At 34.0% G+C, this 17,874-nt stretch overlaps 2 pseudogenes; both read left to right on the top strand.

The window, feature by feature from the left end:
- Positions 1 to 2,026: 2,026 nt before the first annotated feature.
- Positions 2,027 to 6,786, top strand: LOC121366548 (annotated as a pseudogene).
- A 414-nt stretch (positions 6,787 to 7,200) lies between these two features.
- On the top strand, positions 7,201 to 17,813 carry LOC121366549 (annotated as a pseudogene).
- The last annotated feature ends 61 nt before the right edge of the window (positions 17,814 to 17,874 follow it).

Raw genomic sequence — 17,874 nt, 5'->3', positions numbered from 1 at the left:
TTAATAATTTTGACGTATTGTTCTATTCCTTTAATCAGTGGACTTTCAATCTAAAATTTCATAAAACTTTGCGAATTGGTTCAAAAAAGGCAAAAAAGAGAACACACAATATTAGCTCTCTTTCAATGTAAAACCCTAGAAGTTTTAATTTCCTTGGATCTCTTCCCTTTCGGATTAAAAGATGAAGAAGACAGAAGGGGAAGTTGAAACTTGGTAATACACAATCATTAATCCTGAGGCAGTAAACCAGGAGGGATCCTCAACAAAGAAATAAAATACACAGGATTATATTGATAGGAGCCATTTGAGAACCATCTATAATGTTGTGGGAATACTCAATAGAGATAGTCATGTGATGTAGTTACTAGGATTATTATGGGTACCATGGTTATAGGGTATGGGATTAACCTGTTATATCCAGTACATCCTTTATCAGCTACACAGATCATTGTAGATTGTTTGTAAAAGTTGACCTAGTAATAACACTATATTCTCTGTATAAGATATTTCTTACCCACACATCCTAAACCCTTTCTTTGATTGGTGGATATCATTAACATTTGAATAAAGAGAAGAAGAGATTTCACATGGTGTGTACATTACAGAGTACAAGGTGAGGTAGTACCGTATTCTAGGCCTGATCTTGTCAGGGTATAGCCTAATTGAATATACAGTAGCATATCCCTGATAGATAATGAGTAGAGCACACCGGATACAATAGTTTTCTCATATCTAGGGGAGGATGCGAGGAAGGAAAAGAAAGAAAAGAGAGAGGGTGGTATATGTAATGATTATTACTTTAAACATCTTACATTAGATAGAAGGACCATTTGCTTATCAGCAATTCTAAAAGATGTAGGCATAGTAAATTTACTGTAACACTCAATCTTCTCACCCACCTATAAAAGATGAGCTCAATCAATAAACCACAGGATAAACGTTTGTAGCAGAGCATGATTTCTTTGAATCCAGCAGCTGATATATCCAAACTCAGAACACAGTAATGACATAGATATTACATATTATATTACTTTGTATAAATCTCGTATCTTTGACCATCTTCCTCCCACAATGTACCTGTAGTAGATCACCAAATGGGATAAAGGGGCGTTGGCATATAACTGAGCCAAGAATGGTCCTGGTTTGATAATATAACCTAATTTAATACAGAAAATAGAAGGGATACACACTAGTTGCCATGGTTACTAACATCTGGAATACATTCCAATATGGCTTTAAAAATGTCGTTGGTTTAGTTCCTTTGTGTTTAGAGGTTCTGCCTTGTCATCGTCTGTTATACCAAGGAAAGTGTCAAGTGAATCAGATGTATAGTAGAGCTAGAGAGAGAGAGAGAGGAGGAGAGAGAGAGTTGGAGAAGAAAGTACTAACAGTAATTCATACCTTGATCTTTAGGTTCTGTATCCATAAATTTTTCACTATATTAAAATATAGAATTAGCAAAAACATGTTTTCATTCTTACCGTTGTCTTCAAAACCCTTGATGTGTATATACAGGCTTAAAATGTAAGTCATTATTGAAAAAATCATCTTGGCTATTGTACTGTATATCACATTATATCAGATAACCACAGATCACAAAATAGTACATCTTACCAAATTTTAATTCCAGAGCTGTTGCCCAGATGAACATACAAACTCTTTCAAGCTCATCGGTACCATTAACCATGTCGTTCCCTATACAAAATTAACATAAATCAATTAAGAAATCTGAAAGAAAAATGTCTACCTTTTTCCTTTCCCGCGCTTTTCCCGCCTCGGTCGGCATTAAATAGAACAAGTGCTTATGACATTTTATTTTTTAATTTCGGATTATTAGAAAAGGTCATATGATTCACGTGCTGCAGAAGTAGCAGTATATAGTTAGTTGGTAATAGGGTTATGAGAAATATTGCAATATTAACTTTCAAACTGTTCTTATTAGTCGATAGAAAATTATACTACAATACTAAATTGTTTTCTCAGAAAACCAAATCAAGATGGGTCCCTATTCGTCAGCCTAGAGGAGATGACCCTAGCTCAACTGTTCCATACAGTCTGACTCTGCCTATTCTTGTGTCCTTAGAATAGGAGAGTTGTTGGAAAAGTTCAATTTAGGGATGTGAGTTAGCATAGCAACCTGTTTTTTTGATCTGTACTGGTGTTTATGTCACATGTATATCTCATCAAATATTAATATAATCTAATTTACCAACCCACCACTTTCAGCTTAATGTGCAATACTAAAGAGTAGTATTACATATGTATTTAATGTTATCTCTTATATCATTAGCTCAATCTGACGTCAGTGCCTTTCCATAGAAAATTTGTCAATGACGTTCGTCGCTGTGATGAATGGACGCGAAAATATGAGTGAGTTTGATCCTATACACTTAATTCATCACGTGTGGATTATACATGTATTGTACAGGGGTTAACAGACATCTTGGATACTATATCTTACCATCACTATATCTATTGTCCTATATATATCTCCAAGTCCTTTCTCTGTCTCACTTTTTGATATTGACTAGACTACTATTACCTAGATCACTATTGATACAAGGTTTACACTATTGACTATTGATCTACCATACCATCACTGATTACTATTGACACAATAATTGTTAAAAACTATTTGATATTGACCTACCATATCCATTACTGCTTATTATGACACAAATGTAACAACTATATATCTTTTGTTTAGGGTCTCTTTGAATGAGTTAGAAAAGGGCATCCATTGAGCCTCGTCTTCAGCTGGAAATATTGAGCCCCTGATCTGATCATGAACTGAATTAAATTAGAAAGTAAGAAACTTAATTATGAAACTCATTTCATGTCTTCGGTTTTCGAGCAAATTTGAAGTCCTAGAAAGCTGGAAGTGAAGGGAGATCAACAGCAACAAGAGACATTAAAAGTTAATCTGCTTGATCTAATAGGAACTTCACATATCCTCACAAAGGCTCAGATCTTACTTTGAAGAGCTAGAAGGTTGTTTTTTTATAATCAAGTTAATAACATTCCTTTCAAATAAAATTTTGTTCTCTTTCCATAGGCTGAACAGTACAGTACTATTATTAGTGCGGGCCAACAGTCCGACAAAGCAGTGGACAGTGGTGCAGAAGATAGAGGTTAGTTGTCAGGCATTAAAACATAGGTAATATCCTAGTAAAGTCATAAACTCTTACTAATGTACAGTGTGTGATGACCAAGTGTATGACATCTTGTTAGCCTCCTCTCCTACAGGACTATTAGAAGAGACCCAGGACAAGCAGAACTTGGTGTTCCTTCTCCGACCAAGTTCATGTGTAAGTGACAAATTCCAAGATATTGCTGTTCTATTTAGTGCAGTCATCTTTTTAGGTTTGTTGCTGGTGTGATTGCTCAGGAACGTTTAGCTGGCTTTTGAACGTGTCCTCTGGAGAGATTGTCGTGGTAATGTCTTCATGCGTCAAGCACCTATTCAAGATGCATGGAAGATCCTACTACAGTAAGGACAAAGACAGCTATGATGGTTGGTGTGACTTGCTTTCCTTTGTCTACTCTAGGGAGCTATATGTTTTTTAAGGTAGTTTTTGTCCTTTTCTTCCAAGGTGTGATGCTTTGAGACTAGAGTCAGAAAAATTTGTGAAGGGTAAGCTCCTTAATTGTTATAGTTAATTAACTCATTGTCCTTAATTAGGTTTCGGGCCACTTTATATCAATGTCCCCGAAACAGCTGCTGAACGACGGAGATGGCAACAGCTGTAAGTAACAGGATATTGGATCCTAGAAGCAGTCCTTAGGGACTACACAAGATCATAGTGTTACTCAACTCCCAGAGATAGCCCAAGAGATAGATGTCTGGCAACAAAAAGTAAAGCATTTTAAAATAATAGAGCTACATCATCTCACTTTTAGGTGACCAAAGTGTGAAGTCAATCTACCACACAATGAATATTGTTTAACTTGGATATGGCTCAGCATTGCCTTGTTGCAGATGTTGGTGTCCTGTGGAAGATTTGGATCAAATCCAAGCTGCTCTGTTACAGGAACGGTAATCACATGACCTGTCATATGGACTATATTGAGTAATGTGTTTATTTTAGGAGCGGAGTGGTTCGACTGTACCTTCTATTCTCAATCGTATGCACACAAAAGATTCTCCGCCCACTTATTTCAAGACTAATAAATTTACTAAAGGATTCCAAAACATTGTTGATGCTTATGGTATTGCCACTTACCAAGAAGTCAATCCAGGTATGAAGAAAAGACTTTTTTGAATATTCTATAATCTTTTGTCATTTTTTTAGCTCTTTATACCATCATCACGTTTCCATTTTTGTTTGCTGTAATGTTTGGTGATGCTGGTCATGGTTTGATAATGGCTCTATTTGCTCTCTCTTTGATCATCTTTGAGAAACGTCTGTTGAACTCTAAAGCAACAGGAGATGTAGGTTAAACAAATGGGTGTGGTTTAGTTGACATTGTTTTTTTTTCTCCTGTAGATGTTTGGTACAATATTTCATGGTCGTTATGTCATATTTCTGATGGGTGTGTTTTTCTATATATACTGGATTAATTTACAACGATGTCTTTTCCAAATCTGTCAATATTTTTGGATCACATTGGGATGCTAGTTATATTAATAGCACTTACGAAATTGACATGTAAGAAATATAACTTACAGTGCATTGTTTATCTTTTTGCTTCAGGTTAAAAGATCACGACTGCTATCCTCTAAATAAGTAAATAAAGATTCTTTTGTTTTGTGTGCATGTATAAATGTACACTATCTTCTCTACCTTTAGTGATGGTCAATATCTTGGTGTCATCAACACTCATACCGCTAGCTCTAAGTTACTACCATGCCTGCTGAAGCACAATTTTTCCAAGATCCTTACCCTTTGGACTTGATCCAGTAAAGAAGTTTTCAAATCTTGTAAATATTAAACATTTCTCTCTTCAGATCTGGCAGCTTGCTGAGAACAAACTTTTATTCACTAACTCATATAAAATGAAAATGTCTATTATATGGGAATAATGCAGATGCTGTTTGGTGTCATTTTGGGTGTTTTTAATCATATGTAGTCACATGACATGATATACAAGTCACATGATGTAAAAGAGCTTTGATGGTTCCATTGATTTCCGTTCTCCTGAAACATTACAATGATGTCATTAATTGACACTGAGCTCTAAATTATATCCAGAAAAGGAAGGGTAGACAATAAATGAACTGACTTGTGTTGTGTTCATGTAAATCTTGTCTTTCTTTTCTTTAGTCGTTTCAAAGATTATATTAGTATAGTTGGTGAGTTTATTCCTCAAATTCTCTTTCTGCTTTGTATCTTTGGTTGGCTGGTGTTCCTTATTTTTGCGAAATGGATTACCGTTTATGATCCGGGTGTTTACAGTGAGTTAGAAATATATCAATTGATAGGACTTTAACGTATGATACCTATAATTAATGTTACTACTGAGTTAATTAATAGTGACCACAGCCTCATATTAAGGAAGAATGAACTCCTCTTAATTAATACTGGTAATGAACTGTGTGATTGTGTATGTGGTTGATGAACAGAGAAACTCATGTCTCTTCTGAGTATTGATGACAGTTACACACTCTGACACATATTAATATCTCACATTAATATTAACATGATTTTATATTATGTCCATCTTTCACTTTAGGCTCCTAGTCTCTTGATAACACTTATCAACATGTTCTTAGAATTTGGTCAATCACCGAAAGGACCTGTTCATATGATGATATCACGTGTGCAGCAGATGACAATCAATATTCTGTATTCTCTGATAGTGCTGGAGCTGCTGTTGGGCAGGTTTGAACCACTTCTTCATTAATGTGTGTGACAGATGTTAACTTTCTGTAGAGATATTTCCAAGTATTGTTAGTAATTGTTGGCTGTTGCCTGTATTCCATGGATGTTGCTAACTAAAACCTATATATAAGTTAGTAAAATACAAGAAAGCTAAGAAAGAGGTACATATAACATTTGTCTCATGTAATGTGATAATTGTCTATAATTGTAGGGTTACTCTCGTCATGTTGAAACAGGCAGTGATACTGATACAGGTGATGAGTCAGGTGATCAAGTCAAACACCATGAAGAAGAGGACCAGCCCAAGCACAAAACAGAGGATGATGATGAACACGTGAGAAAAAACTGTTTTATTAGTGTGCATCATCTTGTTTGTTTATAGTTTGAAACATCAGAGGTTTTTGTACATCAAGCCATTCACACTATTGAATACTGTTTGGTACCATATCTAACACTGCCTCTTATCTTCGTCTTTGGGCTCTTAGTCTTGCACATGCTGGTAAGTGACTACATCAGAGTACCTAGTCATGATGGTAAATTAACATTATATATGTCTTTTTAGAGCTTTCTGAAGTTCTCTGGACTATGTTCTGAGAATAGGTTTGAACTTTGGTGCTGAATTCTATTATCTTGGAGGCATATTGCTGTTTTTTTTTCTCTTTGCTTTCTGGGCAGGTATGCATTAGTTTGTTTGTAGATGTAGTTAATATCATCCTGTTTATATATAGTGTTAACTATTGGTATACTTCTGGTTATGGAGGGTCTATCAGCATTCCTTCATGGTCTACGTTTGCACTGGTTAGTCTATCAATGACAAAATGAAAGGGATTACCACTCTCTCATTTTAATGTTGATTATTGTTTTGCCTTCTAGGGTGGAGTTTCAGAACAAATTTTACGTAGGTGCTGGTTACAAATTCACTCCATTTTCTTTTGAGACCATTTTGGCTGGTGAAGAGGATTAATTCTTCTCTTGATGATTAATAAAACTTTCTTGTGTGTAAAGTTAATTGATAATTTTTTGTTAGTTATACTGTGTAGGTCTATTGCAAAAATAGTGTTTCCAAAGGGTTAATATGTCTATGAGTGGGAGTGGCTCTGCGTCTGCATGGCTGCTTCGTTTCTATTGTTTTGTGTATTTCAATTGGCTCTTTGCCAACCTAATGGAGTGTTTCTCTTCAAAATAAATACTATCCTACCTACACTTTTAGTTGCGAATCTGGAATTGTAGCAGCTATTACTTCTGATAAAATGACAATGGCATTTTATGCTGTGAGTGAAGATATATATATATGACAGAATATAAGCTACCACTACCAGCTGAACTGGTGGGTATTCCTGTAGTAGGTAATCGTGTTGTTGTAGTTCACTCTAATGCCATGACAATTCTGGATTCTGGTCAATTGACAACACATTCTTTTCCGATAGTCAAGGCATTGAGTCTGTTCTTCATAGAAGATCTTGCATGTGTCATACCATCTAATGTTGATCAGATAAAAGACATTCCATGTATGAACCTTACTACAAAATTGCATAAAACATGTTTGACCCCACACTACCAAGTGGCAGTAGAGGCTATACAGATATAGCCATGAATTGTGTATACATTATAGATGGTGTGCAAACAATGCATAGATATACTGTGAATGACAGTGGTAACTGTTTGATCTTTGATAAGGTGATAGGACAGCTGATCCATCACTTTTGCCATCATATGGTACTCATGCATGGTACTCGTACAAGGGTTCTCATATCTTTCTTGATAATGGTTATGTTTTAGTTGCTTCTAATGACAAACATGTTGATATGAGTTTTTATAGGAACTTTTCTGATGCTACTGGTCATGCTGGTGAATATCTTTGGATGTCACAGCCTGCAGACTTACCTCCTTATGATGTGGCTGTATTGAAGAGCAATAATGCTGAGTCTGTCTTTTTCTATGAGTGGCCTAGTCTGAAACTCAAACAAGAGAAAAGGATACCATTACCCCTAAAGCAATAAGAGTCTTACCAGAATATATATATGATTGTACTGGTTACAATGGAATGGTGATGATGTTTGGTCAGTTTCAGATGACAACATCAGGTCACAACGAGACTGTGTGGCATATATCCAATTATAAAATGACTATTTTGTTTAGTTCAGGCTGTGTAAATGTACAATTTTTTATTCATGGCAATATAAAAATGTAAAGTTTGTCATAAAATAATTTGTTGGTTTTAAATAAGAATTGAATTGTGTGCATGAAAATACTACATTTTAAAGTAAAGAATTTTTTCTCTAAAGCTAGCACTGGTTGATTCAAGTCCAGTTAGGATAGTCAAATTACCACAAGTAGCAAGTTTCCAAAAATCCTTATTAGCTTAGCCTTGTGAATACAAGAGTGGACAGTAAGATTGATAGATAGTGCAAACCTTTCTCACATCTGATCTTTGAGGTTAGCATGAACCATCTTGTGTTCAAAATAAACTTTAACATTTGATGTGTGTTTGCTTTGCCCAAAATATGCTCATTTAATTATTGATGATCAATGGAAAGAAAAACCTCACCTTTAATGCTGTTATAGTTATGGAGACATTTTACTATTGAGAGAATGTGTCATAGTCTGTACATTGGAATAGACATGTCCACAACCTCATTTTCACACCCTATTGTTTTCAAAGCGTCCCTCCCTTGATGACTTAGAGCTAAATTGATACTTTGTCCTGTCCTAGATTAGATTTTTGTGTATCTTGTCATGGTTCATATAATTCCCACATGGAATTCTCAATTAGTCAAGAAGAGAGTTTGTAAAGAACCAACCAACCCACCTCCAATGACAGCAACAGGTTTTCTGTGTTACTCATTTCTGTATTGAAAACAAAGAAATATTAAATGTCCGAGGAGGGAGGGTTGTACCAGAAACTGTTTCTAATTGTTCATAGAAATTTATAATTTTTATAATGGCAGGTTCACATTTTACTGACCAATCAAATTGCTTGATTCTGATAACATCATACATTGTGCTTATCAATGTATCATTGTTACTAAAAAATAACGAAATACTGGTAAGTCCAGTTTTTCAGTCCAGTCATTCAGGTTATGTTCTCACTGCGCATGCTCAGTATTAACCCGGGAAAAATATGGTATAAAAACTGCAAGTTGCATTCAGTTGTGTTTTCACTAATTGAGATGCTGCGAAATCCATAGAGGACAGACAGCAAGAATAATTGGCGTGTATTCCTTAAGTTGGATTCCAGAAGAACTGTTACTTTATTCAACCTAACTAATATTGCTGCCAGATATTTGGAACAGTGTTAACTTGAGAAAAGATGATGATGTAAATGACTCTTATTATAATATGTCATATTTAGCTATAGAGCCTATTGATTCATGTTGAATATATTTAAAGGAGCCTAAAATGTACAGCTCTACCTATTGTTATAAATAATATCTAGTCACTTGGTATCTTATTGCCATTTTCTCTGATATCATACAGCCTGTACATTGTTAAGGAAACCTTTAGTCAGCTATATCTATAAGTCATTTCCCTACTAATATTACATAGTCAACTTTTTAAGACAGCTCTATGCATAGGTCTCCTTTTACTCCTTGACACATAACAGATGCACTTTTTTTTTTTCAATAGTTTATTTTATTTTCTTCTTATAGGATAATGACAATTCTATCACAAGATATTGTGTCACTTATCTCTGTCTCTTGGTATGGATATCACTGAATGATGTACTCTACAGAGGATTTTTTGTTCTTGACTTTTTTATTGAGGGATGTTATATTGTTAATATTATGGTAATCTGTAAGTCTGTTCATGTATGTAATGTACACTGTCTCATGTATTGGGTAGTTGCATGATGGACAACATACATATGATGGACTAAAGTGAAGACTTGCATGCTAACGGCACATGACAATATAGACTTCCATCTCCCTATGTTCTGTTACAAGTCCATTTGTTGATACACCGCTGTATCTAAGGGATTTGTTTGTGCTTAGTTAGGTTATCACTGTGTGTTCGCTTCGGTAGAGAGGCATTTTCTGGCCCACAGCTTGGCTTTGACCCTGACGGTATCTGGGCCATCTAGTTTTTTGTAGATTGGGCCACCACTTAGTTTTTATGACTGGGTCATCTAGTTTTTAATAGGAGTGCATGATCGACAAGGTATCATGTGCTCCTAGTTTTCTTAGGTCTAGATAATTGATACATTTTGAGTATGTAGACTAGTTTTTTGTGGTCCATCTACTTTTACCCAGCTTTTTTCTGGGTTACCTAAGTTTTCCCCAGCTTTTACTGGGTCTAGTTTTTCCCCAGCTTTTACTGGGTGTATTATGTCCACATTCACCTCTGTATCATTTATTTTATTTTGTTGTTGTTGCTTGTTTGTCTTGTCTTGTCTTGCTTGTCTTCCTTCAAAATTGTGAGTTACCTTGTCTTTTTGTTTAGTAACTGTACGCTATGTGACAACTAACTGTACTATACATTCTATAACAGAACTAGGCACTAATACAGTTCATTATAAGGAGATGGAAGTCCTAATATATAATGTATTGTAGAAGCTAGTGTACCTAAGTGCACAAGAGGACTAGCTTCTATTGTTCTATATTTATATTATTGCTATCATTGCAAAACTGCTGCCTTAGTTTCGAGACCTTCTTCAAGCAAGTTTACAGTCTTCTAATCTGTTTCATATACACATTATTTGGTACGTTGGCATCAGCTTCAGGAAATCCAAAAGAAACAGGCTTTAAAGACAGTTTTAAAAAGAGCTTCTAAAAAACAAGCATTAAAGAAAGTATCTGAAATCAGACATTAAGACAGCTTCCAAAATCAGGCATTAAAGACAGCTTCCAAAATCAGGCATTACAAGACAGCTTCCGAAATCAGGCATTAAAGACAGCTTCCGAAATCGGGCATTAAAGACAGCTTCTGAAATCAAACATTAAAGACAGCTTCCGAAATCAGGCATTAAAGACAGCTTCCGAAATCGGGCATTAAAGACAGCTTCCGAAATCGAGCATTAAAGACAGCTTCTAAAATTAAGCATTAACGACAGCTTCTGAAAGATAACTTCTTTCCTATGGCAACATTGCATCAGCAAATGTGAACGTATAACGTTATTTAAATTTAGTGGAATTTCCTTCTATACAGCTTTTGAATTGAGCATGATTTTGTTTCTTAAAGACAGTTTGATGTTATGAGCTTTTTTCTTTTTCATTTTTTTGTTTGTTCTAATTGTGAACAAGGAAGATATTTTTTGAGTCAGATACAGTTTTTTCAAGACAGCTTCAATCAAGCATTCAAATTGAGCATACATTTTACCTACGACAGCTTTAAACAATTAAAGGTCTATAATAGCCTGTAACATTTAATGAGCTTACTTTTAAATTTCAATATTCGGGCCTTGTTTTTTATTTTGCTAGTCATTATCAATGGAAACAACAGGTTAGTTAGAGAAGTAAGTTAATATGATACGATACAACCAACGATTTACCACTATCTTTACAGTGTTGAGTCAAGACAGTAAGTTTTTTTTAAATTTTTTTACATTATTGATGTTGAAACAAGAACTCTAATATACAGTAAGTTTTTAACAATGTCTTTACAGTGTTAACATTGAATCAAGAACTCAAGTATAAAGTAAGATTTTAATGTCTTTACAGTGTTAACATTGAATCAAGAAATCCAGTGTAAAGTAAGTTTTTAACAATGTCTTTACAGTGTTAACATTGAATCAAGAACTCAAGTATAAAGTAGTTTTTAACAATGTCTTTACAGTGTCAGCATTGAATCAAGAACTCCAGTGTAAAGTAAGTTTTTAAACAATTTTTTACAGTGTTAACATTGAATCAAGAACTCCAATGTAAAGTAAGTTTTTAACAATGTTTTTACAGTGTTAACATTGAATCAAGAACTCCAGTGTAAAGTAAGTTTTTAACAATGTTTTTACAGTGTTAACATTGAATCAAGAACTCCAGTGTAAAGTAAGTTTTTAACAATGTCTTTACAGTATCAGCATTGAACCAAGAACTCCAGTGTAAAATAAGTTTTTAACAATGCCTTACAGTGTTTAACATTGAATCAAGAACTCCAGTGTAAGTTTTTAACTATGTCTTGTACAGTGTCAGCATTGAATCAAGAACTCCAGTGTAAAGTAAGTTTTTAACAATGTTTTTTAACAGTGTTAACATTGAATCAAGAACTCCAGTGTAAAGTAAGTTTTAACAATGTCTTTACAATGTTAACAGTGAATAAAGAACTCCAGTGTAAGGTAAGTTTTTAACATTATCTTTACAGTATCAGTGTTGAATCAAGAACTCATTGTGCAGATCATTTTGTCAAGTCCAAAGACTTCCCAAGTACATTATATTTAATTCATATCTCTTTTCTTTTTGGAAATAGTGTGGGCAACAACTATTATAGTACTACCTTCATATGATGTTGCCACATAGTTTTTTGAGACTCTAGATGTACTGCTGTATGTTGTCTAATACACTAAAGACTTGGACACATCTACCCAGACCTATAGACTTAATTATCTCCCAGACAAAATGTTAAGTATTTGCAAATATTCTCATTACTATAATGGCATTTTTTTTCCTTACTGGCAATCTTTTATAATTTGTTTCTTTTTGTACTATATACTTTGTTATTTCCTAACACCAGTAACTTACTGTATGATACCAACTGCATTAATGTCTGCCACTAATGGTCAAGTTATTCTGATTTTTTCAAGATCTAATCTGTTGTGAAGCCAGTTGTTGGATTCCTTTATTGACCAATGTATTTATTTTATAATGTACTGCTTTATTATTTACATAATAGCACAATAGCCAGTACATCTGTTAAATTACTCATTATATTAAGCTGACTTATTTAAAACTACAATATATAAATGTATTCATTGTGAGCACTTCTCTTTCATAGTTTATTTTTAGTTAAGGGACTCTTTGGTTGATATGTCTGAGACCTTTCAGGACTTTTTCGCTGTCCATCTCTTTGTTAAGAAGTGGAGATGGAAGAGAGAGTGTGTGCGGGTGATTAGAGGAGAGAGATCGAAGATCAGTGGGCAGTGGTGTTGATACTGTCATAGCTTGTTGAAGTTGCTGACGTAATACCCTAAGATATATATTACTACAATATCAGTGTATAATATACTCTATAACTACGATGATCTGAATAGAAACATGTCTTCCAGATTCTTTGTACCTATCAACTTAATTACAGGATCTTTCACTGACCTTGCTTCATCTTGGCTATTGAGGAGTCTTGATTCTGTACCAGTCAATGTTTTAGCAAGATGACTACATACACAATGATACCACAATAGTCAACCTCTCCTTATGGATAACGATTTAAAATACTCACTTGTTCTCTGAAGTAAGGCGTTGAACTAATGATTCACTGACATTGAGTTTATCTCTTAGTTCCTCAATTGTTTTAGTTTCCTGTGTTTTATTACTAAAAATAATCTTACATGGATGCCTGAATTATATTCACTTTTGAGAGTGATCTGTGTAGAGAATAAATAACTTTGCAAATATCCATCTCTTCCTCTACTGATGCAATTTTATGTTGTACCCACTGAGAAAATTGAGAAAGACTTTCTCGAAGAACACCACTCTCCCTGCTGGAGAACCTATAACACAGTTTCAAGTACACAGTCAAAGTGATCACAAATAATTTCTATTACATCTAATCTCTGCAAAATGTGAACTTGCTTTACTTCTGTTTGTTCTTTGCTATTACAAGTTTTGCATTCAAGTCCTATAAATCCAATATATGAGGGATATAGTAAATAATATAGCCCTTACTTTGTTTTGTTCTTGCAATCTTAGTAAGTCGTCTCTAGCTGCTGCTAATGCCTCTAGTACTGGAAAGAGGAGGCTCTCTGGCATTGTTGATGGATCAATTGATGAAATATCTGTCTGTGTTGTTTGATTGCATGTAGGGACTGAAGCCAGCTTGTATCTAATTTATAAAATTGACGTTAACAATAATGAATGAACAATGTTTAGTACTTTCTTGCAACGAGTTGGGGGCTGACTGTAGGCGAGGGAGATGGAGATGATGCAGACTGTACTAGTAGTCTGCTGCTATGAGCAGTTACAAGTGTAGGACTACCACTAACAGCTATTTCAGTTTCTTCTTACTAAATATATGATGTGTACATGATGTAATATAAAGGAATACAATATAAGCACTTACTTTTCTTGAGATATCTGTTTGTAAGTCGTTCATACTATGACTTCTGTCTTTCAAACTACTCTCTACTTGAAGTAATAGACTTCGGCGTTGTTGGAAACATTGGAGAATGGCCTTCTAGTTTTGATAAAAGTTCTGTATTCTTTTTCTCAGCATTATGAAGTTTCTTCTTCAAATCACTAGTAATCAACTTTTCTTCCAGTAATGAACGCTCCAAAGTCTTGATTTCAAGATTCAAGTTAGCCTCTTGCCACAGGATCTTTCAGTAATAAGTCTCTTCTGTAAATCATTTATGATTTTCTCTAACTGTTTCAATCTACTGAGTGCTATATCTCGATCTCGTTGGAGTTCTGTTATTTCGTTCATCATGGCAGCCGCCCCCTCTTCTCTTGAAGCTCTTTTATTTGCTCTCTCATTTTAGCTTCTACCGTCAAACACGGCCACCGTGGAATCTGAACTTTCCACTGAGCTATCTTTCTCTGCAGCCATTGTTTACTGTTCAGCGTGGGTGGGGCTCATTTTTTATAGGCCTCCCGCCATCAAGAAAGGATATTCATTGATTATTTTTTCTCAATTGAAAGACCTAAACTCACTAACTGCAGTGTAGTGTGATCTAACTATGAATCTACTTACTTCTAACTGAATCGACAGACAGAACGATATCTGATGTGCTGTGTGCGTGACATCAGCTGACACTGTTGACCAATCAGATTTATGCAATCACGCAAACGCTCGTACGATAGGTCAGAAAAAACAACCTGTTTAGAAGACGGTCATGGTTGTCTATGGATTCCCCTGCTCTCTGGAAAGATCACATTTACAACACAATTGGAAGTTGTTGGTAATATCACCAATCCATTGGATGATTTTCTATTAGCACCAGCCTGGATTTATATGACTAATAACTCTCAAAATTTTACTATATCATTTTGGTTTTCCATAATATGTTTTTTTTTTTTTTTGTTTTTTTTTTTTTTTTTTTTTTTTTTTTTTTTTTTTTTTTTTTTTTTTTTTTTTTTTTTTTTTTTTTTTTTTTTTTTTTTTTTTTTTTTTTTTTTTTTTTTTTTTTTTTTTGTTTTTTTTTTTTTTTTTTTTTTTTTTTTTTTTTTTTTTTTTTTTTTTTTTTTTTTGTTTTTTTTTTTTTTTTTTTTTTTTTTTTGTTTTTTTTTTTTTTTTTTTTTTTTTTTTTTTTTTTTTGTTGTTTTGTTTTTTTTTTTTTTTTTTGTTTTTTTTTTTTTTTTTTTTTTTTTAATTGGCACAACGAGGTAGGTGAAATAGATTAACAGTGATATCAAAAGCAATTATTTCTATTCTTGTTTTTAGATTGTTATTTTGGTCTTTGCTTGCCTGGATTCCTTGCACAATTCCTACCATTTATGAAGAAATATAAAATTCAACAAGTAAGAGATAGTTTCACTTACAATCATACACACATATATGCATAAAAGTAGAGACTCTGTGTTCTTGACATACTAATCTTCTATTACACAAACTTTAATTCCTTTTTTTCTGTATCTCTTAACTCTCAAGGACAGACCAGAGACGGTTGATGACAATGAAATGTTTTAAGAAATAATGATAAATCACTGTTTGGTTCAGGTAATGAGATGGACGACATCTTTGTATACAAATTTATACAGAATTGTCTTCCATAGACTCCTCTGATAAGTGGAATGTTCTATTATAATGAAATATGGGAGTACATTATGAATGGGAGATGATGCCCAGATGGTAAAGCATTAAGTGTTTTATATGCACCATTTTATTCATTCAAAACAGGTACATCATGTTTGGTCATTTGTTCCTCTGTCTTGTATTGGAAGATACTTGGCATTATTTTGTACATCAATTGCTACATCATAAAAGCATTTATAAAGTACTTTCATAAAATGCATCATCATTATCAAGCTCCTTTTGGAATGGTAGCTGAATACGCTCATCCTATTGAAACAATAGGTAATGATGCCAGACAGAAAGATGGAAGGATGAGGATGTACTGACGTGGTTACATTTTTTCTTTTTATCAGTTTAGGTACGGGTTTTTTTATTGGGATTTTAATAATGTGTGATCACATTTTTTTAATGTGGGCATGGATGTTTGTACGACTTTTAGAAACAATTGAGGTTCATTCCGCTATGATTTCCATACTTGAAATCCACTTCACCTCATACCAGGATATGCAGGTATAAATATCGTTATTTAATCAGATCACAACTGTTCATATAATTTTTGTAATTTAGGTGCTCGGTTCATGACTTTCATCATAAGAATTTTCTTGGTAATTATTCCTCTTCTTTTGTTTGGTGGGACTGGCTATTTGGTACTGATAAACAATACAAAGAATATTTAGCTCAAGAAAAAATGAAGAAAAGCACAATAAGTATAACTAATGTAATTATTAAAGACACCATATGCACAACTACTCATGACGCTGGATTTAATATTACAATACAATATTGTTATGTCTTTTTTAATTGTTTATAATAATAATAATTGTTTGTTTTAAATTAATTCAAAGTTGTCTTAATGGTAATATCTATTTAATGAAGTGAATACTGTGAAGCTAATGATTGAATTATATAAGGAGTTATATTTTTTAGTTTGATGTATTGAGCTGATTTCAAAGGTTCTGGAATGTCCTTAGATGAAAGCTTGTACTTGTGGTTTCTTCCAAGTAATTGGAGGATTGTCCTGAATCTGAGAAGAGAATGTCATCTCATACACAAACTTTTCTTACTCTCTTTTCTTAATTCTCTTCTAAAGCGTTCAGCGTCTTCCAGAACTGTGTTCTTTATTGGTGTAATTGGTTTCCAATTGCTGCACTTCGTCTTCCAGTTTCTTTTGATGGACGAAAGAGACTCAGCCTGCATTTTTAAAGATTCCAGTCTTGCATTAATGACTATAGATCTGGTATCTGGTACCACAGTATCACTAAACAGTTCACCCATAAGACGATGGTTACGATGAAATCGAACAGCAGCCAACTGCTTTGTAGTGATGAATTCATCCTCTAGAAAAAAGAGAAAAACATACAGATTATGAGTAGTTTTCTTAAAATAAATACTGAGCATCAATAAGAGAACGTTATTTTGTAGTGTACGTAATTTTCTTACCTTCATTTCTCTTCTTGTTGTTGCTGTAACATTATAATGCGAGGATCACTGCTGGATGACGTGGAGGAGCAATCACCGATGGAGGAGGAGGACCTAACTCTGGTACATATTTGGAACAGGACTGTGGCTAGATAAACCTCCCATTCCAGTTGAATTAGTCATACTGGCAACCTGACGATCAGCTGAAGAAAGTACACATTATGTGATCATTATAACTCTCCTTTAGTTACCTATTTTTTTGGCTTCAAGATATTTTTGTAAGCATGTGAGTTCTTATAGGTTCTCATATTTCATCATAAATTATCTTTTCATTCTCATACTCATCAAAATAAGGCTAAATCAATTAATAATCATATAATGTACTCAATAAATCTCATGTACTGCTTGTCATCATACTGATAGTTCCCGCCATTTTTGTCCAATGATTTTGCCTACTTCCAAACTTAAGATCAGATCCTTCAGTCTTTTTAAACTGTTCCCACATTTTACGACTATATCTCATGTAAGGGAGGAGGGGTTTCTCAGGAGGTTCGGTGTTTAAGACCCTAAGAAAGTGAGAAAGGGAAAGAGAGTAAAATAATTTTTACTTGTTTTAGTGTAACTTACTCCAATTGAGTGTGATGAAACTAACTCTTTTAGGTCCAACCACACCAGAAGGAGTTGGATTTGATGACGCAGGTAGGTGGAGGCAGTTCCAATGAGATGTCCCATGCTCTATAGTTCAAATTCAAGATTTATT

The sequence above is a fragment of the Gigantopelta aegis genome, unplaced genomic scaffold (genome assembly GCF_016097555.1).
Source record: "Gigantopelta aegis isolate Gae_Host unplaced genomic scaffold, Gae_host_genome ctg6110_pilon_pilon:::debris, whole genome shotgun sequence".
Classification (NCBI taxonomy): domain Eukaryota; kingdom Metazoa; phylum Mollusca; class Gastropoda; order Neomphalida; family Peltospiridae; genus Gigantopelta; species Gigantopelta aegis.
This window is presented reverse-complemented; position numbering and strand designations above follow the sequence as displayed.